At 37.3% G+C, this 27691-nt stretch overlaps 1 protein-coding gene across 1 annotated transcript in view; it reads right to left on the bottom strand.

Moving 5' to 3' along the window:
- Positions 1-17571, bottom strand: part of agtr1.L (angiotensin II receptor type 1 L homeolog) — a 67547-nt gene extending 49976 nt beyond the window's left edge. The window contains exon 1 of the mRNA XM_041562117.1: positions 17378-17571. The gene's annotated coding sequence lies outside the window, so the exon portion shown is untranslated. The remainder of the gene's footprint in view (positions 1-17377) is intronic.
- Between the last annotated feature and the right edge of the window lie 10120 nt (positions 17572-27691).

The following is a 27691-nucleotide window of genomic DNA, read 5'->3' as shown; positions in this document are numbered from 1 at the left end:
ATCTAAAAGATGCCTTTTGAGAAGCATATGAGTAGTCAAAACAAAATGAACAGATGTACGTCCTGGCAGGGATCAGATTATTTTCCGCATGCAACAAGATGTATTGTGTAGGTCAAGACTGTTCCCATGCTCCAACCTGCACTTGATCAGAGTTGGCTTCTTTGGCTGAGACGATAACATGCACAGCTGTAGTGCTCTGGGACCTAAAACTGTTGTTAATTGTCATGCAAACAAACACACAAACGGGTGCCAATTCAAAATCCCGCCAGTTTCCTTCATTTGATAAAATGAAAAAACATATGAAAAAGAGACCAAATATTTGAATTTCACACAGGAATCAATAATATAACTCAGCCAGTCTTGGCTACGGGAAATAAGGAAACTCGGAGAGCAAGTTTGTAGACTGCAGATCACCTGGGCAAAGCAGGTTGTCACGTCTCATGTTTCTCATGAATTAATTATTTTGTTTTCACTGATGTGTTAGCTTTGGCTACACGTCAATTCATGACTTTTCACTGAACAGCTAATTATGTTTTATTTGTTGAATGGTGTAGCTCTGTCTATGAAGTAAACAACAAATAAATAAATAAATTAAGTGTGTTCTTCTTGTTTCCTTCTGCACAATACATATTTATAGCAGTCCCAAAATGTAGAAGCCAACGTGTAAAAGAAACGGATCCGCACACACACCGATTAGTGCAGTCGGGGATTATCCCCTTTTATTCAGCCACCAAACATCAACGTTTCGAAACATTGATGTTTGGTGGCTGAATAAAAGGGGATAATCCCCGACTGCACTAATCGGTGTGTGTGCGGATCCGTTTCTTTTACACGTTGGTTGCTAAGGGACCCGGCCGGGTCAACGGAAGGAATGCACCACCAGCTTGCAGGATTGGTGAACTACAGGTGTGCGGTAGGAGAATTACATTGTAACCAAAATGTAGAAGGTCACTATGTTTCCCAGTTCAGATGTTAACCCTTGATGGGGATAAGATAGTATGCACTACCTTGGCTCACACCCATAAAGATAGCCCACAAGAACCCTGATTAGTTGCTACAGTACTTTTGGTCGGAATTGCAGAAAACACAAGTGGGGTATAGGGCTTGAATTTGATTAATAGTATTTGTGGGCTGTGGTCTAGTACCCATTATTATGAATTTTTAAGGGCTAATCATGGGTGACCCCCAGTATCTATAATTCAAATGACTAGGAAAAAAAAACTAATTTCTCTGTGGGTACTAGAGTTTTTAAAAACATGGCGCACTGCTGTTCGTAAAGCCATAATAGTATATGAAGGACAAACTAGAGATGCCTCAGTGCAGCTGCTGTAGAGACAATTGCATAGGTTGTGAGGTCACTTCCCATTCAAAAGAACATTGATAAAGGCCTCATGGCAGAAGGCATCCAATGTCGCCCTCCCACTACACTAACAGGTGATCAATGTAGCGCCACCACTGTATATTTGGTTAAATAACACATGACCATACACAAACTGTTCCTCAAATCTGTTCATAAAGATGAAGAGAGAAGAGAAGTTTTGGATACACTACAAACTTTGTACCTCAAAGCGTTGAATCACAAGTACGCTTTGCTGTAGGCGGGCTGGTAGTAGTAGTATCCACCCAGCTGCAGATGGTATATACTGGACTGGTATACTGGTATGTGCATATGATATAACTGTTGGCAGAGGTGGTCTTTATAATGATCACGCAGGGAACACTCAGCACAGCAACTTGGGAAAGGATTTACTCAGGGATTACAGAGCACATTTAACAATGTGGAAGATCAAGGAGAATATGGTGGAGACACAAAAAGGAAACTGAAACAACAGAGTTCAGTAATACAACAGCATAGATCATTGAAATCACACATTAACAATATTCACAGCGCCACCTTGTGACAATTTTAATACTCCAGTGTTTAAGCATGAATGCTGTGGCATGTATTACACCACTTCTCAACAGAAAAAGGCTTAAGCTGATAATCCACTCTTCTTTAATAGTTCCAAGTGTCTTTTTGCATGTAGAGGCTTGGTAAGCATATCTGCAACCATGTCCTCAGTTAGACAATATTTTAAGTTAAGCTGTCTTTGCTCTTGCAAGTCCCTTAGGAAATGATCTCAATAATTTCTCCAAGACATGCTATTCAATAAAAAATATATATTTTATTCACATCAGTAGTTAAAAAACATGTATAGTATTCCCTCTAACGCCTAAGGCGTTAGAGGGAATACTATACATGTTTTTTAACTACTGATGTGAATAAAATATATATTTTTTATTGAATAGCATGTCTTGGAGAAATTATTGAGATTGTGGTTTTACCTCTGTTTGGTCACTAGAGGTCTCCGACATGCTCATTAATAGTATTTACTGATTCTGCTCCCAATTTGATTTAAATAGTTGTTCCTTAGGAAATGATACCTTACATCAATATGTTTGGTTCTTGGGTTGACTTGTTCTGTACTGTGCAAGTGCAATGCACCCTTGGTTATTATGCAGATATTTAATCTATTTTTCTGCAGACTTTATCCACTCATTGGCTTCCCATTCTGGAAGTTGTGATATGTCTTTCCAACATGTAGGTTCACATATGCAGGCTGTATTTGCTTTGTATAAAAGTCGAGCAGATGGCTTGCCCTTATTCTCTCTTATTGAACGCCTTGGTTCATTGTCAGTGCTTGGTTGTGTCTGCTCATCTGTGGTGTCAAATTCAGTGCCAACTTCAACTATTTGTTTTGGAGAAGTACATGTTACTTGTTCAGTATTGTTCACCTTTTCTGGTCTTTGTTCTAGTGAAGTCATTACACCATCTCTTAGGTCTTCATTAAATGTTACAATGTTACTGATCACCACCTTGTCAATTTTTGGATCCAGAATTCTGTATCCTTTGAAATTTTCTGCATATCCAACAAGGATACCTTCCACTGCCCGATTTTGCAGTTAGCTGTATTTCTCTTCTGGAATGTATGCAAATGCTTTGCACCCAAAAACCCTGATGTGTTTAACTATGTCACAGTTCATATGGTGTTTTCATGGCAGTTTTGGAGTACAATCTGTTTTGCAGGTAAGTAGCTGTCATTGCTGCCTCACCCCAGTATTTTTCAGATAGTCCGGAATCAGTCAGCATACATCTGATCATTTCTGTTAGGGTTCTATTTTTCCTTTCAGCTTCCCTATTCAGTTCTGGTGTATATGGGACAGTCTTTTGATGCTTTATCCCAAGCTGTTTTAAGAAATTCTCTACTTTGTGTCCAGTGAATTCTCCTCCATTGTCACTTCTGAACACAAGTGGTTTTCTCTGAAATTTGTTCCTTGCCTTTGTCACATAATCTTGCAGTTTTTCAAACACTTCTGATTTGTTTTTCATTAGATATGTGACTGTGTATCTTGAATGGTTATCTGTAAAAGTCACTATGTATCTATTACCTCCTGGTGTCGGCACTCTCATAGGACCACACACACACATCACTGTGTATAAGGTCAAGCATTTTTGAAGCTCTGTTCTGGTTTACCTTTGGAGGAGTTGCTCTTGTACCTTTGGCTTTGATACACTCACATCTCACGATAGTTGGGCAGGCTGAAAATACTAGATCTTTTGTCAGGTTCTGCCTAATCAGTTCTTGTATGCCATCTGAATGTCTGTGACCTAGACGTCTATGCCACATGTGAATGCAGTTGTTGTGCCCCCGTGTGCAGAGTCTTGCTTGCTCCTTGATTGTGTCCAGTCGATATAGATGCTTATCCACTATGGCTGTTGTGATTACCTTTTCTCCATTCTGGATTGTACACTTGTCACCTTGGAATTTTGTGATAAGTCCTTTGGATCCCAGTTGCCTTACGGATAAGAGCCCACCTTCTAGTTTTGGAACAAATAGCACATCCTTTATTGGTATCGGCAATCTGTGTCCGTCAGCATTGTGACATATAAGAATTACATGCCCAATTCCTTCAGCTGTAGTGCTACTTCCATCTGCAAGGTAAATAGTGTCTTTGTTATTTGGATCAAACTCTGTAAAGAAGTTTCTGTCGCTTGTCATGTGACTTGTTGCTCCTGAATTTATATACCAGTTCTGGTTTGAAAGGGTGTTTGTTGCTTTAAAAGTTCCATTCCACTGATTTCTGTCATTCACTGTAGTTCTGACTGTTTGTTTAGAACTTCTTGGAAATGTTGCCCTTTGCTCTGCCTTCCATATTGAGCAGTCTTTCTTAAAGTGTCCTGGTTTCTTGCAGCTGAAGCAAACTTTGCTCTCTTTCTTATTTAGGGGGTGATATCACTCCAACTTGCAGTACAGCAGTAAAGAGTGATTGAAGTTTATCAGAGCACAAGTCACATGACTTGGGGCAGCTGGGAAATTGACAATATGTCTAGCCCCATGTCAGATTTCAAAATTGAATATAAAAAAAATCTGTTTGCTCTTTTGAGAAATGGATTTCAGTGCAGAATTCTGCTGGAGCAGCACTATTAACTGATCCCATGACAGTATCCCTTTAAGTTCTGAGCTGCTAGCCATGTCTGCCTCACTTCCTTGTATAAAGCTGTGATTCTTACTTGTGCTTTGTAGTTCACAGTACCTCTGGAAGATTCCTTGTGCCAGTCTGTTCACTGAGTTGGATTGTGCCTGGGACCAAAACCTGTTGGCAGAGGTGGTCTTTATGATGATCACGCAGGGATCCCTCAGCACAGCAACTTGGGAAAGGATTTACTTGTGAATCACTCAGGGATGATACAGAGCACATTTAACAGTGTGGAAGATCAAGGAGAATATGGTGGAGACACAAAAAGGAAACAGAAACAACAGAGTGCAGTAATACAACAGCATAGATCATTGCAATCACACATTAACAATATTCACAGTGCCACCTTGTGACCATTTTAATACTCCAGTGTTTAAGCATGAATGCTGTTGCATGTATTACAACAATAACCTGTGATGTGTATAGAACATAATGGTTGCACAGGCTTCTATTATACATTGCTTAGCCATATGAAGCCAAAAGAGCGAGAGATGTTTTGAATACACACATTTGAAAATATGTGCCCCAAAGAGTTAAATTGAACTGTGTGTCCCAGGGGATTGAATAGCGAGTACTATTTGCATGCATTTATTTGATTCTGTAGCTGAGCTGGTGGTAGCATTGTCCATCCACCCTAGGATGGTATATACTTGATTCAGCATGATTAGAACATTGAAAACAGAAAGGCCATCTCTCATAGACTCCATTTTAAGTTAATTCTTATTTTAAAAATCGATTTCCTTTTTCTCTGTAGAAATGAAACAGTAAGTACCTTGTACTTGAACCAAACTAAGTTACATGAAGCCATATTTGGGCATAACTACTCTACCAGGTTTATTTAATGTTTAAATAATTTTTAGCAGACTTTACTTGGGGGTGCCAAAAGTTAGGCACCCCCAAGTGATTGTATATATTTACCTCACACCCTGGGCCGGTGCTCCTATCAGCAGAAAACTGCACCTGCCCGGGGTTCTTCCAGCAAGCACCGCGATCGGCTTCCAGCTTCTTCTTTCTTCACCCGGGTGTGCATGCGCAGTAATGCGAAAAGCCGAACTTTAACAAAGGAGTCAACTATTTCTTTCTACTGCACATGCATCTCCCCCGGGAAATTTGAAGAACGAAGAAAGAATCCAATCGATCCGTGGTTCTCACTGGAAGTACCGGCCCAGGGTGTGCGGTAATTATAAATAATCACTTGGGGGTGCCTTACTTTTGCCACCCCCAATTAAATATGACTTTGCTTCTCTTTTAAGGTATGAAGATCCAAATTAAGTACATTTTCCTTATCTGGACTACCCTAGGTTCCCGAGCATTCTCGATAATGGATCCTAACCTGTACAATTTACTGTAGTGACTCACATTCTGTGGGCTCTAGAGGTGCGTTGCCCAGACATATCTGTTTTGCATTGCTAGTTCTCTCAACAAGAGCGCCATTTGTTGTGCAATTCCTCAGTTCTTTGTTGTTGCACAACACTCACTGATTTATTTCATGTAACATTTGCTGTGCTTTCCTTTTTCTGTTAGGAAGACATTTACTAGCATGCGAGTATACTATATCTATTGTGTGCGTGTTTTAACATCCTGCTAGCAGTGTTGGACTGGGATGCCTTGGGCCCACCAGAAAGCCATTGGTCACAGGCCCACTCTCCAAACTAGTTTTCCTTCTTTTATCATTCACTTTCTTTATTCTTTTAATCACTTCTCCTCAAATATTATCATCAGTATCTCCCTCTATTTTGTTTCTTTATTCTTATATAGAAATGAGGTAATTGCTGTTGTAAAGGCAAAGTTGGGTGAGCAGAAAGGCCCACTGAAACCTTGGCCCACCGGGAATTTTCCTGGTATCCTGGTGGGCCAGTCCGACACTGCCTGCTAGTGGTTTAGCATGAACCAATACAAGATAAGTTTGAAATGTGTTGTTGATTAATATCAAGATCTTTTTTTTTTTTAAATTTACACTTCTTCAATTAATCTTTTCAGCCTCATCTCTAAACAAGCTTATGTTCTTGTTACTTTTTTCATCACTTATTCTCTTTGGAAATGATTAAAAGCACTTGTTAATCAAAGTCAAGAATCCAATTGTGTACCAAAACACAAGGGGGGTATTTGCTAATTTTTATGTTAAAACATAGTCAACCTAATTCCCATCCACAAATGTATTTCATTTATCAAAAAAGCAGCTCAAAAAAGTTGATGCTGGAAAATTATCGCCAAAATCATGGGGTAGTTCAAATAATAGGAATTTTCCGAGTTTAACCTCCAAATAGCTTGATTTTTCTGAGTTGTCGTCTGACTTTTTTTGATTATTGTACCAAAACCACAATGTCAAGAAACTACAGGGACATCTGCCATTCATTTCTACATTACAAAGACAGGTTTTAGATGGAATATTTTCGGATTCGGATTTTTAGCAGCTTTGGGGTTTAAATAAACAGTTCAGTGTAAAAATAAAAACTGGGTAAATAGATAGGCTGTGCAAAATAAAACATGTTTCTAATATAGTTAGTTAGCCAAAAATTTAATGTATAAAGGCTGGAGTGACTGGATGTCTAATATAACAGAACAGAATACAACTTCCTGCTTTTCAGCTCTCTAACTCTGAGTTAAGGTGGCCATAAATGCACAGATAATATCATACTAAAAATTTTCGTACAATATTTGGTGCGTGTATGGTGGTAAAAGAGCCAACCAATATCAGCAGAAGACTTGGATATTGGTCAACTTGTTGATCGGGCTGGACGGAAAATTGTGATCGGGTGTCTTAGAAGGCACTCAAACATTGGCCATTGTTAGTGCTGAATCGTCAGAAACAGGTAGAATTCTATTGTTTGTACCTGTATATCTGATGATACAGCTCACATGTGTATGGAAATGAATGATCTTTCTTAAAAAGATCTTTTTCAAGAAAGATCGTAGTTGTTACGTCTATGGCTACCTTTAAAGGAAGGCCACATGGGACATAACTGTTCAGTGAGTTTGCAATTGATCCTTAGCATGCAGCTCAGATTCAAAAACAACAGTTATGACCCATGTGCCCCCCCTCAAGTCACTGATTGGTTACGGCTTGGTAACCAATTAGTGGAAACCAAGATAGATGAAAAGCAGGAAGTAGTGTTCTGGTTATTATATTAGACAACCAGCCACTCCAGCCTTTATACATTACATTTTGGCTAACTATATTAGAAACATGTTTTATTTTGCATCACCTATCTACAGTATTTACCCAGTTTTTCTTTTTACACTAAACAATTCCTTTAATAAATCTCAAAAAATAAATAAATAAATACATTTTCCCCTTTAAAAACCCATCCAGAAAAAAATTGAGGTTTAATAAATAAGCCCTCTTGTTTTTTTTTTTATTTATCCTTTTTTTGTGGATTGTAAGAGGCTCCAGTTCTGGGTTTATATCAGTCTGCATTTTCAAAGAATTGTTACTACAGTATATACAGTTCATTATTACTGCTCTCTGTCTGTGGCATATCATTAGTGGTTACATTTACCTTCCCACAAATGTAGTTTAATAATGGTGTTAAGTATTGTTTAGACCAGCATTTTATTGCATGGAAGCATTTTGGAATACATTTGTGAACAGAAATGAGCACTTTTGAAAAAAAAAAAAAAAAAACTATAAGAACTATAGCAGCATTTTCCATCTATTAGAAAGTTCTGCAGAATAATGACAGCTTTTGTACGTGACTAAAAGCAACAGCACGCAAGCAGCTCTGCAGTGATGCCCATCTACAAGTACAGTATAGCCATTAATCTTAGTGAGTGTTCCACATGGCAGGTGCACAGGCAAAACATTTGTCTGTTTGCCGCTAATGACAGGAACTGAAAAAAAAAATGAACAGATTATTTTTCGGAACAACACTATTTTTAAATCACTGTCTAGAAGCCTGTTAATGGAGAAACAGTTTCCAGTAATATTGATTATAATTGTAATCATCTAAAATTTATCCATATCCAATTATCCTTTATTCATGCAGATTTTTTTTAAATTGTGCTTTTTTTTTAGAAATTAAAAAACATGGGTCAATACGAAGTAGACTTTTTCTATAAACTCACATTCTAGAGTCAAAGGACCCAAAGGGATTTATATGGAATATGGGGCTCAGCAAGTGTCACCAAAATTTTCAATCAAACTTCAATAGAATCCTACCTCCATGGGTTAAATACTGTGGTGCTCTATCTGGGAACTTTGCTGCTCTTCAGTTCCATACATGTAGCAATAACAAAGAGAAATCAGATGGCACTCACCAAGCAAAATGTGCTGAATTTTTATGATTTATTCAGATCTCTGCACAACGTTTCAGAGATCTGAATAGATCATAAAAAATTAGCACATTTTGCTTGGTGAGTGCCATCTGATTTCTCTTTATTATCACCAAAATTGTCTTCTACTTTTCACAGTCCAGACCTGCATCTGGTGCTTTGATTGGCCACAGCGATATGAGTACATTCTAGAAACAGGAAATTGATTAGAAGCAAAGAGGTCTAGGGGCTATTTAGTGATGCAGGATAGGGATAACTCATAGGGTTGACATATGTTTTTTGTAGAATTTGCAGATGAGAAGCCAGAAAATAACCAAGAAGTGGCAGGATGTTGACAAGCACCATGTATGTATTCCTAAATCTCTTTATTTTTCACTCTGGCAATTAAGTCAAAAAGATCACTTCATAGACCCACCGGTGTGTTAATATGATTGTGTGTGTGTGTTAATATGATTGTGTGTGTGTGTGTTAATATGATTGTGTGTGTGTGTGTGTGTTAATATGATTGTGTGTGTGTATGTGTGTTCTTACCAAAATAAACAATTTTTGTTCTCACATTGGGGCAGATTCACTAAACGGTATATTGTCGCCAGTGACCGTTTTGCATCATTGCTACACCAGGCGCAAATGCGCTCAGACTATGCTAATTCACTAAAATGTGGAGTTTCATCGTGGGTGCTGAACGCTGGCGACTTTTTGCTAGCTTTACTTCTGCAATGCGAGCATTTTCTGCCTTTGGGAACTTCGCTATGGATCTTGTGCTCAGGTCAATTTGTATAGGTCGGGAAATTTAAAGTTGTATGGATGTCTTTATGTTAAATTTTGGTGCATATACTAAATTACACTTTATAAAACACATGTTCAGCGAACTTTAACAATGCCCTATACATTTGCCCACTGTAAAATGAATGTTCCATATGTTTGCAAATGTATGGGGAAAACCAGTTACCCAATAAAAGTTTCAGTTGGGTCTTTTGCAGTCTATCATGCTGAAAAATGAAAAGACACCAGTGTTTTTTGGATGTATTTTCGGCTCACAGAATATAATGTAAGTAACAGAAGAAGGAAATTCTAGCTACTATAATGCACTTCGCCTGATCTGAGGTGGCGAAGGCAACTCTGGCGAAAAAAAATCGCACTTAAGTGAATTTGCTGAGTAAGGACCGAGCAGAGTGAAAAGTCGCCTGCCGATAGAGTGTGAATGACCGCTAGCGACAGTTTCTTTCGCTAGCAAATTGGTGACTGCGCCCATTAGTAAATTGTCTATGTCCCTGCGGGTGGTAACGCCACTTCACCCTTTAGTAAATCCGCCCCTTTAAGAGAAGTGATACAAAGAATTCCCACACTGCACAGGAAGCAGCTCTTCTCTGGATCAACTATTTTTATTTGCATCTGTGGCATCTTTTTCTAGTATCTGGAGTCATTTAGCAACGACCAGTTGATGAACTGCTTCCTGATTATAAGTTTTCCATCCATGCTAAGTATTTAAGGTCAAAACTATAGCTTAGGGATGTGTACAGATATAGATCTAAATACAGAGTTCAATGGGGAAATATGTATGCTCTGTAAATAAACACACAGAATTACTATTAAAAACTTAATGAAGCTGGAACATAGGACAGCTAATCCAGATGAATTGCATTGCAACATACTAGCCTGTTGGGAGTTCAAGTGCACATTTTATTGTGTTACAGCAAATTATTTATATTCACATTCGTATTCTTGCTCTTTATTGTATAGTTGCATTGTTTATTGTGGAAGAAAACTGATAGGCATAAAAACTAGCAAATACAATTAGAATGTCAAATATGAGTATCCTAGCTTTATATCATATATATATATATATATATATATATATATATATATATATATATATATATATATATATATATATATATATATATATATATATATATATATATATATATATATATATATATATATATATATATATATATATATATATATATATAAATAATCCAGTAAATGGACCCACACTCGATCATATTAGTGAAATAAATGTGTCTTTATTCACAGGTTCATTTCCTTTCCATGAACCTGTGAATAAAGACACATTTATTTCACTAATATGAACGAGTGCGGGTCCATTTACTGGATTGTATTATCAAACTTTGACCAACGCACCACCATCGACAGAAATATATCCGGGAGGAGTGTGTTCACTGTACCGACATAATATAAATATATATATATATATATATATATATATATATATATATATATATATTTTTATTGTGAGATTCAGGCTAGTAGGGATCATAAGCACAGCACTGTTTTAGCACAGAAACTTGAGTAGAAGGCCACCTTGAACAGTTTTATATAGCTTGGGTGGTTGAACAGGTTCAGCACACTTGCTTCAATATAGGAATAGCATTCCTGCTTTAACACCCAAAATGGTGTACAAAGAAAAGAAAATATGTCCAGCACTTACAGTATTAAGATTACAAAGTCCCTGTTAGATTTTCAGCACCCAGCCGAGGGATTTTTTCCTGTTCCTCTTTCCAGACACCTGGTGCTATTTCATCAACCTGCAGCTCAGCACACTCACAGTCTCCTTCACAGTTCTCACACACTGGGAAATAACTAGCCCACCTGAGTGCAAGAAAACCTGGACCGGCTACATGGCCTGGAACCATTCTGAGAGAAACCTGGGACAACATAAACTGCATCCAGGACTTTGCCAGGTATTCTGTTATTTATTATATATACACACACACACACACACACACACACACACACACACACACACAGGGACCAATTTGTTATCCATGTGAAACCAACATTACTAAGAGACATAACCAACAGTCCTTAATTTAGAGAGCTGGCGTTTATCACATTTTTAAAAAAAAAAATGGGGGTTGGTTTGGGCAGTCTCCCTTTTAAAAGCCATATATGCAGGTGGCGGGGGAGGATCTGGTCCACAGATTGAAACCAAGCTTCAGGAGACTTTTACTCCAAGTAATACTGTTAAGCAGAAAGGTATATGACCTTTTATATTTTGATCACAGGTAAACAAGTTAGGGGCCGCCGTATGGGGTTAACCTTGACGTGGTATGATGGCTTATCAACTTTATGATCATAATTTTGTAACAAAAAACCCTGTTTTTCTTTTTTTAAATACATGCACTTGCATATTCATTAAATTATTTAGACAGGGGAATATTGTGCACCCACAACCCTCCTTTTTTGTACCTACAATGTTAGACTAATAGTAAAAACAAGTAAATAAATTGCAGTTGGGAATCTGCTATAAATAAACACTTAGAGAACCAGAGGCATACAAATACCCAATAGATATCTTTATAAATGGTATTTACCTTGTCCAGGCTTTATTAAAACATTGTTATAATTTATTCATTAAGATCATTCACAATTTCTTCCACTTGTTAGGAACTTGAACCTACATCTGAAAGAAAAGGTACTCAGGTTGAATGGAAGGTTGGTAGTCTGGGCAACAGATAAAGGTTGTGGGTCATTAAGGAGCAACAAACAAAGACTGCAATTAAAATCAGGATGTTGATTCTACAGATATTGGGCAGATACATTTTGCCTGAGAATGAAATGTATTCTTTTTTTTAGTGTTTTTGGTCATTTAAATGCAATTCATCTTTAATAAATAAATACTTTGACATATTTTCAGTGTTCTGAAATGCAGTTTCTAAAATGGGATGTGTTATTAGTTTTTTACATTGTTCATGGAGTCATAGCTAAGTTATCACTCAAGATCACAGAATGTAACCTCATCCTCAGACAAGATAGAAAAACACCCTTGAGCTACAGTAGTTGATAGAATCATGATTGAATTATCTGAGAAGCATCATTCTCTGCAAATTGCATAAATAAATATAATCCTCAGATTCCTTGGAGGTCTCAATTCTAGAAAACTGGTTTATAGAATGGGGAGCAAAGCATTGGTCATTTGAAAGGACATAATATGCGACTGATTTGTTTATGCATGAATGTGAAGCATGTATATCCAATAGCAGGGCATAACCAAAACAGATTTATTTCAACTTTTTTATAGTAGTATCTTTTGTATGTGAGATTTGTTTAGTATGAGTGGTTTGGACTAACCTCTGTTTCTGGTTTACATGCTAGTAAATTTCATACTAAAAACATTCTAGTAAATTCCATACTAACTCTGTCAATGATTGAATTGATTAGGTGATTTTAGAAATTCTGTTTAATTTGGTAACATAGTATATTGGCTTAATGTTTTTCTAAAATTCAAAGTTTCACATAATGTGAAAACTGACCTGGTATTTCCCAATAATTAATCATAATTGGACAATTGGAAGAATGACTGGGGAAATGTAATAAAAGTCTTAAAAGAAATTCTCATAAATAGCAAATATACACATTCCCCCCATTGTAATATTGTTCATTAGACTGTACGCGATCAATTGTAAATGTGTATTAGCTTTTAAAACCTACTTGAAGTGGACATTTTTTGTGGGCTCTTATTACATTTCCCCATTGTGATTTCCTTAATTTTTGCGAAATCTCCAATAAATCTGACACATGGTTTAAGAGAGCTGAGGCTTAGATTAACTTGAAAACAGAAGACAAAAAACATCAGTATTTTTTTTTTTTACAAAAGAGCTTTCACCCCCATCACATGTAAACCAGAAGGTAGCTAGCAGTATTAATAAGGTGAGTTGCAAAAGCTAAGCTACAAGCTAAGAAACAATTTCTATAAAAACATATCTTAGCTGAATTAAACTTCAAGTCCTTCAGTGCCATTGTCATCTTTGCAAGACTAAAAGTTTACTAAGACCTAAATCCAGCAGACAATGTTGCTCAAAATAGATATATTTCATATCTTAATAAATGTTTTTCAAGCCGAATCACTTGATGTGACTGGGTCACTCAGCAAATTAAATTGAGGACCATGGTAAATTGACCTATTCTACCAATTGTTGATTATTTAGGGCCTTACTGTGTCCTCTCTACTCCTGCTACCCCCTGCAACCTCTGTAGTTACGCCACTGCCTCTAAAGATATTCATGTGATCTCCAGCTACATAAGGAAGTAACATTCTTTCAGGGATAAGCACTACTGTATTCATACTACAGAATATACAATATAAATTCAATGCAAAGTGACATCAGAACAACACACTTTTTATGTCAACCCACATTAATGTTCTAGGGGAGTGAAGGAAGGCCAAAAATAACTCAAATTGGATCGAAATACAGGGCTAATATTTTTAATTCTAATGTTCCTGTGTTAGCCACAGTTGTGCATTACATGTCAGTTACTGGACATGCTAAACCTTGGGTAAGAAATGTTTGCTTGGGAATATAATTGATATGGAAGATACAAGGAAAATGTGTAGAAAATTTTGAGGAAAAACATGAAAGGAAAGTTGAAAAGGCAGAAAAATTAGAAACAAAATCAAGTCAATGTGTTTCTCGTTATCCTGATTAGGACACCACTCAATTTTCATTTAATGATGCACATACAACTTAGTTTTTAGCTATAAGTATATGTTCCTAAAACATTGTTGCCCAATGGTGATGTGCAGATCTGTCCAAAAACCATGGGTCACAAGACTGCCAGAAGTATCTTTCTATGGCACCTTCATTTAATAAAATCAAGACAACCAACATGTGGTAACATGAGAGAATTTGCCCTTGACTAAGACATTTACTCTGATGTGCCGTAGACAGTAATGAGTTATGTTAATTACAAAGAATGATGCGCTGGTGTGTAATAACTCCTGGGGCCATTGTATTGGCACTATAATATTCTCAATCTGCTATATTTTATGAAATATGAACGGCAAACTGCTGCTGGCAATTCCACATTTAATCTAAGATAGTTTATACTTGTATTATTAATAAGTGCTGTCAAGTCAATTTTAAATCCTGGTAATGATATTGATAGTGTCTAGAATGTTTGGTCTCCTGTTTGGTCTTATGCACTTTTTATATTTACTAACCATAGTAAGGTTAAACAAATGTAAACGTGTTTGGGGTCTGCTTAGGATAAATTTGGCACCAAGGGACATTTCTAAGCATTTCAACAATGTATGGATTTATTTCTCATATTCTAATGTTAAACATATGAGTACATGCTAGGGAAAGTGAGCTCATCAAACACACATTTATGATGAAAATATATGGCTTATTGTAAACCAGTCAACGCTTCTTTTTAAGTTTTATTACCCAAGAGTTTTGTGTCAATAGGTTCTCATCTACTCTTTCTTTAACAAAGAGGATTATTTTTGCTGGTGACTTTTTGTATTTCTTTTTATTAGAAAACAAAATATTATGTATACCAGGGGACACATTATGAGGCTTCGTCCTTATCATGTTAAGTTTACCATTATAGTAATAAATGATGTCTGTTTCCATTTAGAAGTAAATTATTTTGCAACATTTCAGTTCTAGGACATACAGAAGAAAACTGAAACGTGCAGAATACATGAAGCAGTCTGGTTTTGCTCTGATAAACATGCCCTCATATTTTATACATTTTTGCATTGCACACCTTTTCAGTGGGATTCTCCTCATTTTATAGGTAGATAGCTTGAATGTTAACATTTCAAGGTCAGGAAAATAATTCAAGATTGCATTTTTACCTCATGATTTTCTTTAATCACTGAAGAAATGCAACCCACAAATTTCAATAAATAGGTTCCCAAGTTATAGTCCTGCATGGGTTCAGTCAGACAGACCCTTGCCCAACCCAAACCTGCCAAACCATCAGCTGTCACCCAAAATTTTTCCCTACCCAAAACCGTTACCTAAACTGGACCACATAGAGTTAAACTCAACTTCTGACCCAAGACCTACGACAGCGTCAACCAGAAGTGATGGACTTGACCACTGATTCAGCAAGAAAACCTTGCCCAAACCACAGGGGAGGGACCAGGCCGGTACCAAGGCGGGTTACCCACAAACTGCAACGTCAAGGAATTGGGGATTTTTTGCCCAAAACATGAATGATTTGCGGGTCTTCCCCTGGTACCTGTGGGGACCTGACCTGGTGCATGACTCCAAAGTGTCATCACCAAAAACAGAAAAAGTACATACTGTACAATGCAAAACTCAAGGTCATGTAATACTAATAAACAAAGAATCAAACAGATTCAAATTTGAAAATATCCCATTTATTACCAAACATTATACTCTACCTTTCAGCCAGTTCTCTATCTAAGTACATATTGTACATGCCTTAATTTAATAACCTTTTGTGGTACTGTGGTATCAGTTTCAGTAGCACATTGACAATATGGCAGGCCCCATCCCTCTTTTCACTGTTCCAGCTGTGTGATTGCTGCTTTAGGAGCCCAATATGATCATTTTTGACAGATTCCCAACAGACAGCATCTGCTTTAAATCTGATAGGAAATCTTTTACTTCTTCATAATTAATAGACAGTTCCATAACACGGTGGGATAAAGTAGCCACTGCACTATACATTAACCTGTGCAGTTGAAGAGCTTCTAAAACCGTACATTTCTCTCTGGTGTCAATTTAGTTATCAATTTTTAAAGGTTACCACTATGTTAAATATCATTATTTCATATTTAACAATCACTTGTCCACACAAATTGTTTAAGTGCAGAAAATAATTATAGAATCATTAATACACAATTGCAATTAGCACCAGGGTTTAATGATTCCAATGAATGGTAGCACTCAGTGATGCACCACACTAAAGAATAATGAAGTAGACAGTTTAAAATAATAATAATAAATTAGACACAAGGATAATGACAACATGCATAGACAGGGGGTTGGGACCCTTGGTATCTAAGGGAGGAAAACTGGTCGATGAGGCAGGAAAAAGGCAGAGATTTTGAACTGTTATTTTTTCCTCTGGTTACACTGCTTAAAAACCATTTAATGGATGTTTTCTTTGTATAGACCCAGTTTTAATAATTTATGTAATGAAGGCTGGTTGATTTAGGAGGAAGTTCCAAAAACAAAAGTTCACCACAGAGTACTAGAAGATCTCAGCTCTTTGATTGGTAAAGCACTTAAAGTAATATTCCAGTATTCTTTGAGGTCTGGCATGGTCCTGCAAGATTTTTTTTTTACCAGTGTTAAAGCTGGTATACAATTAGCTTCAGTGGAAATGTCTGGTATTGCAGAATGTTCAAAAGTGTTACCCTGGCAACACAAAATTCATGGCAAAAATATTCATGTAGAAAAGAACAAAGCCACCCCTTTAGAGGACAGATTTTTTACTTGAAGCAACACAAATGGTTGTTCATGGTGAGGGCAGTGAGATTGTGGGTAACCCTGCAGGTTGCCATCACAGATCTCGAAAAAGGACTTGGATGACTTCTTGGACGAGCATAATATCCATGGACACAGATATCTCAAGAGCTACAGTTTATAGTTATGTACATGTATAATTATATATATATATATAGTGAGCTTCAGGTAGCGAAACTCAAGGCCCTGGCACAGTTTTCAGCATATAGAATGGAGACTGACACCGCACAAACACAAATCTTCAGCCCACTGGCTTCACATAGGGGATAACATTTGCTTCACATAAGCATTAACAGTCCCAATTCACACCATCATTGGTGTTAACTGTAACTCACGGTTTCCTTAGCCCTCGCTGGCTTTTGGTGGACCGCAAATCCCAGAATCCTCCCTGGGCACACTCAAGACACACTTGTCTCCTGGGAGGGGTTTCTATTTTCCTCTCCAGTCCTTGAGAGCTCTCTCTCCAACTCAGCAGAGAATCACTCTCCTTCCCAGCTACACACAGGCACCTTCCTTAACTCAAGAAGGTCCTCACATGGCCCCTCACCCTCCTTCAGATCCAGGGGAAGAAGCCCTGAGGTGTTGCTCCACACCTCCTTTTAACTACAGCTCACCTGTAGCTATTTGTTTACTGCCTCTAGCTTGGCAGCTGAAAACCCTTACTGAATCAAGGAATGGAAGCCCACCCTGCTCTCTTCCATTCACTCCAGGGACCCACTATCCATCTTTTCCTAAGCCAGAATAGAATTAAACAGCATTACTTGCTGCAGCCACACAGACTTTTCCCCGGAGTTTATACTTCACCAGCCTAATGCTGGTAAAATACACACAATATTGGGCCCCGTTGACACACATATCCTACAATATGTATATATTATAAAATATATATATCTATATTAAATCTTATATATCCATTTAATTAAATCTGAGAAAATACTACTAACACATGTTCAAGAAAGGTTGTGCAAACAATTCCAGCATAATTGCAGCAGATGTAACTCCCCATGCCTGCTGCATCACAATTGTACCATTATTGAATGTTGTTAATAAGCACCATATTTGCATCAATTTTAGAGCAACTGTATCAGCATATTATTATAATTATGAACACGTATTTATAAAGCGCCAACATATAAAATGAAAAATGCAAGGTCAGGAAAAAACCCGGCGGGTCCCAGGCTCTTGTAGGCCCCGCTGGGCTAGATCCGCACCCTGAGCTTTCTTTTCCTGCAGCCGATGACTGTCCCAACACATTGCGCTCGTGCACTTACACGCATGCAGGGGTGGTCCGGCAGCAGTGGAGGAGAGTCTGGCGGTGGCGAAGGGGGGCCGTGGTGGCAGACAGGAGCCCTGCAACAGCAGCCCCGATGGGGCCTGGCCCCCCAGTCCGAACCTGAATAAATGGGTATAAATTTGTATAACAACCAATATCATATGTATGCAGCCATCAGTCAAAAGGAGAACATAGTTCACCTACAGGATATGGTTATTACTGTAACTGATAACTGCTTATGGGTCTGTATTGCAAATACAGTTTGTGTACCCTAACTAGTCTCTGAGCATAAACTAAATTACAAGCACAGTGCTATGTGCACAGTGCAATGTTTGGACAAAAATAACCTGTTTTTTACCCACAATGCAGTAGTTTCATCCAGATTCCAGTATAATTGTGCCTATGTGGGGAGTTGCACCCAAAGCATCAAAATGAAAGTAATTGCTTCTGCAAGTGTTCATAAATCAAACCCAAGTCTCAGCTAATACTTTTAGAGTGGAGGTTACTTTTATTCTGGTATGTGGCATTAAAATGGCATTAGTATGAGTTTTTTTTGCCACAAGTCTGCCTGACTTTTGATGCAACACAGTGTGGGAACCTTGAAACCTCTACCTCATTCATGGGGGCGGGTGCTCTAGAGTTCCCCAACATCAATAGACAAAGTTGCCTATTATATTATATATATTATATAATATAATAGCTTAATAATAATAAGGCCCCGCACAACCACATGAAATATATATCAAAGATGGGATCATCTTTGATATACTTTTTATTTCATTGAGCAGAGCTTTTTTATTAGATTATAACCCCTCATTCATCCCACAAATCTGAAAAATGCAGAGCAAGAAATGCAAAATGCTAAACTAGAAATATCACAGCGCGGTCTACAGAGCTTAGTGCTCTACACTATGAGAATGTCACCATCTAGTGTTGGTTTGAGAATAAGCTTTTCGTTCATCTATCTACAGTATACAGAGGCTTTTGTGTGGATTTCTATGCTGCTGTAAAATTCATATATTTTAACAAGGTTAATTAGAAGAGCAAAATTCACATTTATTAATTTGGTTATAGTAAAGGAGATCAAAGTGATCAGAAGTGTCTTTCTGCACATTGTGATAGGAAAAGCAAAAAGCAAAAAACAAAAATGAAACTGAATTTGTTTCTGTCCTGTACAAGCAAGATGTTACTATACATCATATGTGAAATCATTCTCTTTGCAATATTTTGTGTTGAGTGAATTTTTTTTCTGTTGCATAGTAACACAGTAAGTAAGGTTGAAAAAAGACACACGTCTATCAAGTTCAACATCTTAACTTTTTTTAACCTGCCTAACTGCCAGTTGATCCAGAGGAAGGCAAAACCCCCCATCTGAAGCCTCTCCAATTTGCCTCAGAGGGGGAAAAAATTCCTTCCTGACTCCAAAATGGCAATCGGACCAGTCCCTGGATCAACTTGTACTATGAGCTATCGCCCATAACCCTGTATTCTCTCACTTGCTAAAAAGCCATCCAACCCCTTCTTAAAGCTATCTAATGTATCAGCCTGTACAACTGATTCAGGGAGAGAATTCCACATCTTCACAGCTCTCACTGTAAAAAACCCCTTCCGAATATTTAGACGGAACCTCTTTTCTTCTAATCGGAATGGGTGACCTCGTGTCAGCTGGAAAGACCTACTGGTAATTAAAGCATTAGAGAGATTATTATATGATCCCCTTATATATTTATACATAGTTATCACATCACCCCTTAAGCCCCTCTTCTCCAGTGTGAACATCCCCAATTTGGCCAGTCTTTCCTCATAGCTAAGATTTTCAATACCTTTTACCAGCTTAGTTGCCCTTCTCTGTACCCTCTCTAATACAATAATGTCCTGTTTGAGTGATGGAGCCCAAAACTGTACGGCATATTTAAGAAGGGGCCTTACAAGTGCTCTTATACAGTGGAAGAATGACCCCCTCCTCTCGTGACTCTATGCCCCTTTTAATACAGCTCAAGACCTTATTTGCCCTTGATGCTGCTGACTTGCTTGCTACAGCCAAGTTTATCATCTACAAAGACTCCAATGTCCTTTTCCATAATGCAGTTTAGGGTATAATTGGCTTGCCTTAATAAAACACCCCCCCCCCCAATCTGTTATTGTAGCCTTAGATGTATTATATTCATGACCTGCCCCCCATAAGCCCTTCCAAAGAAAATCTGTTTATTTTATTATTATTTATTTAAATGTCATGCTTTCTAGAGATTATGATTAGTATGACTTTTTATGTGTGTAACTGCATTAAGGACCTTTTTAGGCTCATTTAAATATGGGGCAAAGTGCAAAAAACAAACTTAAAGTGCCATGATTTTGTCATTTTGATCTTTTACTGTTCCAGCATTACCTTCCACAGTCACAGCTCCAGCCACAACGTTGCCAAGCTCGTCCCAAAGCAACTATCTGTTCTCTTGTCCAGTTTTAACTGGAGGCAACAAGAGGGGTCAGACCAAAGGTTTCTTTTCAGCACAGGTCATACAAAAAAACTCTCTGGCAAGACTTTATCACCCTTGTACAGGCCCAGATTTCCACTTCGCAATAAACACGCAAGGCAGCTTGCTTGCAATTATCCTGCTGGACTGTTTGGGAGGCGGCCGATCCTCTACCTTCGTGCACCAGGTGTCGTTACTCTAATTTACTAAGGGTGTGCGAGAGCCATAGTTGATCTACCAGATTTCCACCTTCCACCCTCGCGAGTGCCCTATCCCACCCCTTGCACAAGCGCACTTGTGCATGTGCCGGAGCACTGGGGAATACACATACAGCTGTAAAAGAGCTGCGTGCCCCCAGGGCTCCTTAGAAAACGGCCGGGTGGCATGCTGATTCTAAACTCTTGCCTTGCCACAAATCTGGGCCTGCTATCCATTAACTGCCTGGCAACTGTTTTTGCACCCATTAAGGCTCATGCACCAGCTGTCTCTGGGACAATGGCATTTAGCAGTCTGTGCACCTTGCACCAGATTAAAAATTCAGCTCAAGGTGCAAAGCAAAGCAGTCATACACAAGGGAGCTCTGGCATAAACATAATATGCACATTGAGACCATTGGTGTTCAGTAGTTTTGGGGTGTGAATGTTGCACAGCTAGGGTGCTCAAGGGTATATTCCTGTTTCACCCTTCCAGCCGGTCACTCACAAATACAATTCTGCTAAACACAGGCAGATATTTCAAAGTTATGATTGTGGAGAGCTCCCCCTTACAAAAGCTACTGCAGGGGAGGACCAGCCTGTGATACCAATGGTTTTGCCAGGAGGCACTTTTCCCAATAATTGCAACCAAGCAGGGTTACACAGTTAGAACCACCATAAGGGGGTTGTCTTAACATGGTATTGTGGGCTTGCAACTTAAATTCCTGTTTTTGAAAATACAGGTATGGGTCTGTTATCCAGAATGCTCGGGACCTGGGGTTTTCTGGATAATGGATCTTTCTGTAATTTGGATCTTCATACCTTAAGAAAATAATTTAAGGTTAAATAAAGCCAATAGGCTTGTTGTTGGGTTTCCAGATAACAGATCCCATACCTGTATATGAATTTGCAGATACTAAATCCCTCACAATCCCCCTTATTCAATTCCACAGCAATCTCCTTGTCACTTGAAAAGCAAACTGCTACATTTGCAAGTGACAATTGCCTGCTAATGCACTGATATTGCAGATTGTGCAGAAGTTAATTGGGGGGTGATTTTTGACTGTGTTTAGCATATAAAAAGAATGAAAATGTAAAAATCAAAATTGCGTCATCTAAAATGCCAAATAAGTTGATGGGAAGTGTCTTCTGCACTTAACTGATTATATGCCAGTTATGCTTTCTCATCTTGCTTGAACAACAAAACACCCCTTTTTTCCCATGACTTGACATGATTGCAATTAACGCATTGAATATTTTAACATATACTCACAAACGTTTTCCAAACAATCAATTTGGATAAATGTATTCCGTAGTGAAACAGGGAGAATCATGCATAGTTAATATGGTAATAATGAGAATCTTTGGGCATCAACAAACAAAATGGGCACAGTAAATCTTTAGATTGTGTGGAACAATGATTTGCAATCTGCAAGAAAAACTGAAATGGTGTCATAGCATTACCTCTACAACTAAACTAGGGATGGACCAAATCCACTATTTTGGCAAAGATTTGTATCCCAAACCTTTCACAAAGTATTCAGCTGAAACCCAAACTGAATATGAACCCAAATTAGGGCAAGAAAGGATTAAGAGAGCTTCTTCATAAAAAGCTTAATAACTCAAAAACTATAAATAATAAAAAAGTAAAAGCAATTGCAAATTGTCTCTGGAATATGAATAGGAGAGGCCATAATCAGTAATAGAATGTAGCAATAACAATAAGTAGGTTATTTACTAAAATCCAAATTTATCTCATTAAAATAAAAAAAGCTCAAACTCCCTTGCCTGATTTTGCCTTATTTGTTAATAAAATAACTTACATAAATCGGATTGGAAAAAAAACTGATAAAATTGAGAGAAAAACCAAATTGTGTGATTTTTTTCAGATTTTTTTCCTGAATCGCTCGTTTTTTTTTCCGGATTATCGGGCTAAACACAGCTCAAACCACTATATCTTCAAATTGGGATAGGAACATCTTAAATTAAATTATACATGACCTCGACAGGTCTGAGATGGAGTATTTTCGGATTTGGTGAATTCTGCAGCATCTGGTAAAATAAATCACAAAAAAAAATAATTCCCACAAAATTTTTTAGTTTTTACCCCAAAAAAGCCTGACCAAAGAAATTTGAGGTTCAGTAAATAACCCTCTAAATGTATAGCCTTACAAAGCATTTGTTTTTTAAATGGGGTCAGTGACCCCCATTTGAAATCTGAAAAGAGCAAGAAGAAGGCAAATAATTAAAAACTATAAATAATGAAGACCAGTTGAAAAGTTACTTAGAATTAGTCATACTATAATATACTGTACTAAAAGTTAATGCAAAGATGAACCACCCCTTTAATACTGTAAATTGTTGTCACATTATTATACGGGACATCTAAGCCCTATGTCTAAATAAAGTTTTCTTTTAGAGTAAATAATGCTGAAAGCCAGAATCTGAAATCCTATTTACAGTGTTGTATGGCAGATCTGTCCTTTCAACCTTAATTTGCAGTGGTACAATCCTACAAAATTAGTTTTTCATTAGTACACCGACAATATTAAGACTTACATCCGAGGGCACAGAGCACTGCAGTATTAAAAGTATTAAAAGTATTAATGGAGTCAAGTATAAGACAGTAAAAGGTCTAAGGATATTAAGATGGTTATTTAACAAAGGTCGAGAAAAACTGATCGAGTTATTGGCGAAAAAAAACCTTGATTAGCTCGAATTGATTGAATTTTCGAACCAATCCACAAGAAACCACCGAAAATTATGAAGGGACCTCTGTCATTGACCATTGACTTCTACATGACCTCGACAGGTTTTAACTGGAGTATTTTCGGCTTTGGGGCATAATAAATCTTGGAAAATTTTAGTTTTTTTTCCCAAACAATTAGGGGGCCGATTCACTAACTTCAAGTGAAGGATTCGAAGGTAAAAAACTTCGAATTTCGAAGTTTTTTTTGGGCTACTTTGACCATCGAATGGGCTACTTCGACCTTCGACTATGGCTACGACTTCGAATCGAAGGATTCGAAGTAAAAATCGTTCGACTATTCGACCATTCGATAGTCGAAGTACTGTCTCTTTAAAAAAAACTTCGACCCCCTAGTTTGCCATCTAAAAGCTACTGAAGTCAATGTTAGGCTTTGGGGAAGGTCCCCATAGGCTTGGCTAACTTTTTTTGATCGAAGGATATTCCTCCGATCGTTGGATTAAAATCCTTCGAATCGTTTGATTCGAAGGATTTTATCGTTCGATCGAAGGAATTGCCCTTCGATCGTTCGATCGAACTATCTGCGCTAAATCCTTCGACTTCGATATTCGAAATCTAAGGATTTTAATTCCCAGTCGAATATCGAGGGTTAATTAACCCTCGATATTTGACCCTTAGTGAATCGGCCCCTTAAAGTTTTTACTGAAACTACCCTCAAATAACTTGAATTTTTGGGAAAAAATAGTCAAGTATAAGACAGTAAAAGGTTTAAGGACATTAAGGGGGTTATTTAACAAAGGTCAAGAAAAACAAATACTAGAACTGATTGAGTTATGAGTGAAAAAAACTCGAATAGCTCGCATTCATTGAGTTTTCAAGCGCAAACCACTGAGAAACCCCCAAAAATCATGAAGTCTAAAAGCATCTTCAAATGGTTCAATGGATCTCTGTCATTGACTTTTACATGACCTCCGCAGGTTTAAACTGGAGTATTTTCTGATTGAAGCTTTTTTCAGCTTTGGGGCATAATACATCTTGGAAAATTTGAGTTTTTTTTATCCCAAACAATTCGAGTTTTTACTGAAACTACCCTCAAATAACTGGAATTGTTGGGAAAAACACAACTCAACTTTGATAAATGACCCCCTAATTGAAAAAAATAAATGAACACATACAGCAATTTTAGTAATAGAAATATGCACAGCATTATTTAAACCTGAGTATTTACATTTTTTATAGGGAAACTATATAGTGAAAGAACCAAGTTGAAGAGAGAAGTTTCAACTATGATTTCAATGTGCAAGAAAAGTAAATGGTGTAATGTTATGAACGTTGTTTGATCGTCATGGGTGAAACAATAGCATGACATTCATTTTGCAGTCACCATGTAATACCCCACGGTATAATGTTAAGGACAGCTGTTAAAATCTAGAAAAGGTCGCCCAAATTGGAAATAAGAAAAGGGAAGATATTCAGGTTTATAAACTAATACGCTACAGCTGCTAACAATACCTCCAATCATGCACTATGCACTGCCTGCGAAATCCTGCTGCTTCCTATTGAAATGATTGGGATACATGCAGGTAAATTACCACCTATCAGACCTGATCGTGGACATTGTTAGCGACGGATCTTCTCAGTATAAAAGTGACTGATCATGATTTGGCCAGGTTCAACAATTTAAGTAGTGCTTTGGGTTTTCTCTCTAATGATAATGTGATAAGTTAAAGGCCACCTGTCTTTATGTAAGCCCTAATTATCAGCCACTTTTAGTGCTGAAAACTGTAAAAATGAAGTAACACACAAAGCACCTTCTTTTGTTTCAATGCATCTTAAAATGTTATCCTTTGTACAATTTCCACCCTTTAACTTATTATTAGTAAATGGCTAATGTTTTGGAAAATGAAACGAGAATCTATTTTTATCATATTTCCCCTTTCACAGGCAGTACAAGGTTTATATAAACTTTGTTTTGAAAGTTGAACAATGTAAAAAAAATGCTGTACCACTTGATCCATAGTTCATGAGTTACAGTGAATAGGGCTTTCATATGTTTCAATGTTAATGAGTGCCTACATATAAAATAGATGCTTCTGGAATATACAATAAGTATTTTAATACCTTGCCCTCATAGACAGCCTAGGCACCTCTGTTCAAAGGAAAATTAAGAGTAGATGCCATTTACCACTAAAAATCACATTAGGGTAGTAACACATTGATACATTTATAGCCAGAGCCTAACTGGTGAGTGAAAAATTGGAAACAGCAATATGCAAAGGGTGCAAATGACAGTGTTAAATGGCTAAAATTTCAAATGCATTACAGAGTTTAGAAGTGGAATATAAATACAAATTCTGAATTCTTTATGTATAAGATTTACCTTAATAGGCTAGGTAAGTATGGCCCCATGAAATAACTAAAAATCTATCAAAACGTTTTAAAAATAAGTTCTAATATAAAGTTAAAAGTGGTTTTAAATGGCTGAATTATATATTTCCAGTGGTGGATCAATGCAGAATGCAGAAAAGCACCTTGCCTGCCTTCTTCTCCCAGCAGGTGTTCCCGTCTTGACTCAGCAGCAAAAATAAAACTAAATATTAAAAGAAAATAGAAATAATAACTGAAAAGGGTAGATGGGCCCCAGATCACACTGGCCTCTAGGCTATAGCCTGTGCATTAATCCACCCATATACATTTCTGAATTAGTCCTTAACTAATAGGGATGCACTGAATCCAGGATTCATTTCGAGATTCGGCTAGGATTTGATCTTTTCAGCAGGATTTGGATTCGGCTGAATTCTCTTGCATGGCGAATCAAACCCAAATGCTAATTTGCACATGCAAATTAGGGGCAGGAAGGGAAATCACGTAACTTTTTGTCACAAAAAATGTTTTTTCCACTTTTTCCCCTTCCCGTCCCTAACTTGCATATGTTAATAAGGATTCAGAATCGGTTCGGTATTTAGCTGAATTTTTCATGAAGGATTTGTGGATTTTGCCTGAATAGTGGATTCGGTGCATCCATATTAACAAATCAGCTCATTTATCCCAGTCATGGACACCATTCAAAAAACTAATCACCGTATCTGTTTGAACACCAGGCATATGAATTTGAAGGCAATGGGATGATTTTTTCCCTAATGTTTGTACTTAGGTACATGTTTACTAAAATTCATTATTTAAAATTCTTAATTTATATGTTTTTGTACATTTTAAAAATAAACTTATCAGGAGTGCAGACAAAAACTACACATAGGGGCCCATTTACTTTGCTCGAGTGAAAGAATAGAATAAAAAAAACTTTGAATTTCGAATGTTTTTTTTGGCTACTTCGACCATCGAATTGGCTACTTCGACCTTCGACTACCACTTCGACTTCGAATCGAACGATTCAAACTAAAAATTGTTCGAATGTTCGACCATTCGATAGTCGAAATACTGTCTCTTTGACCCCCTACTTCGCCACCTAAAACCTACCGAGGTTGGTCGAAGAAAAATCGTTCCATCGATGTATTAAAATCCTTCGAATCGAACGATTCGAAGGATTTAATCGATTTTCATTCGATCAAACTTTTTGCATTAAATCCTTCGACTTCGATATTCGAAGTCGAAGGATTTACATTCGGCAGTCGAATATCGAGGGTTAATTATTCGACCGTTTGTAAATCTGCCCCATAATTTAACATGGTTGAAGTGGCATATTTATACAAAAACCTGTCCAAATGAACTAAGGTTTAGATTTCATTTTGGATAATTGTAAAGAATTTTCTTTTCCCTTTTTCATAAATATGCCTTATAGTGAAACTGAATAGATTTCATCACATACCTTTATAAATATATATTTATATATTGTTGGCATAAAGATACTAATTAAAAGTGGATCATTAGAAGAAGGGTGTGGCCTTCACAGACTGCATCAGGACTGAAAGTGCAACAAGGGTATTCTGTATACAAAAATGTATCTTGCATTGCTGGCTTAGTTTATTCTCATAATGTATAGTTGC

Source organism: Xenopus laevis, chromosome 5L, assembly GCF_017654675.1.
Source record: "Xenopus laevis strain J_2021 chromosome 5L, Xenopus_laevis_v10.1, whole genome shotgun sequence".
NCBI lineage: Eukaryota > Metazoa > Chordata > Amphibia > Anura > Pipidae > Xenopus > Xenopus laevis.
Note: the sequence above shows the minus strand (reverse complement) of the source record. Positions and strands in the feature narration are given on the sequence as shown.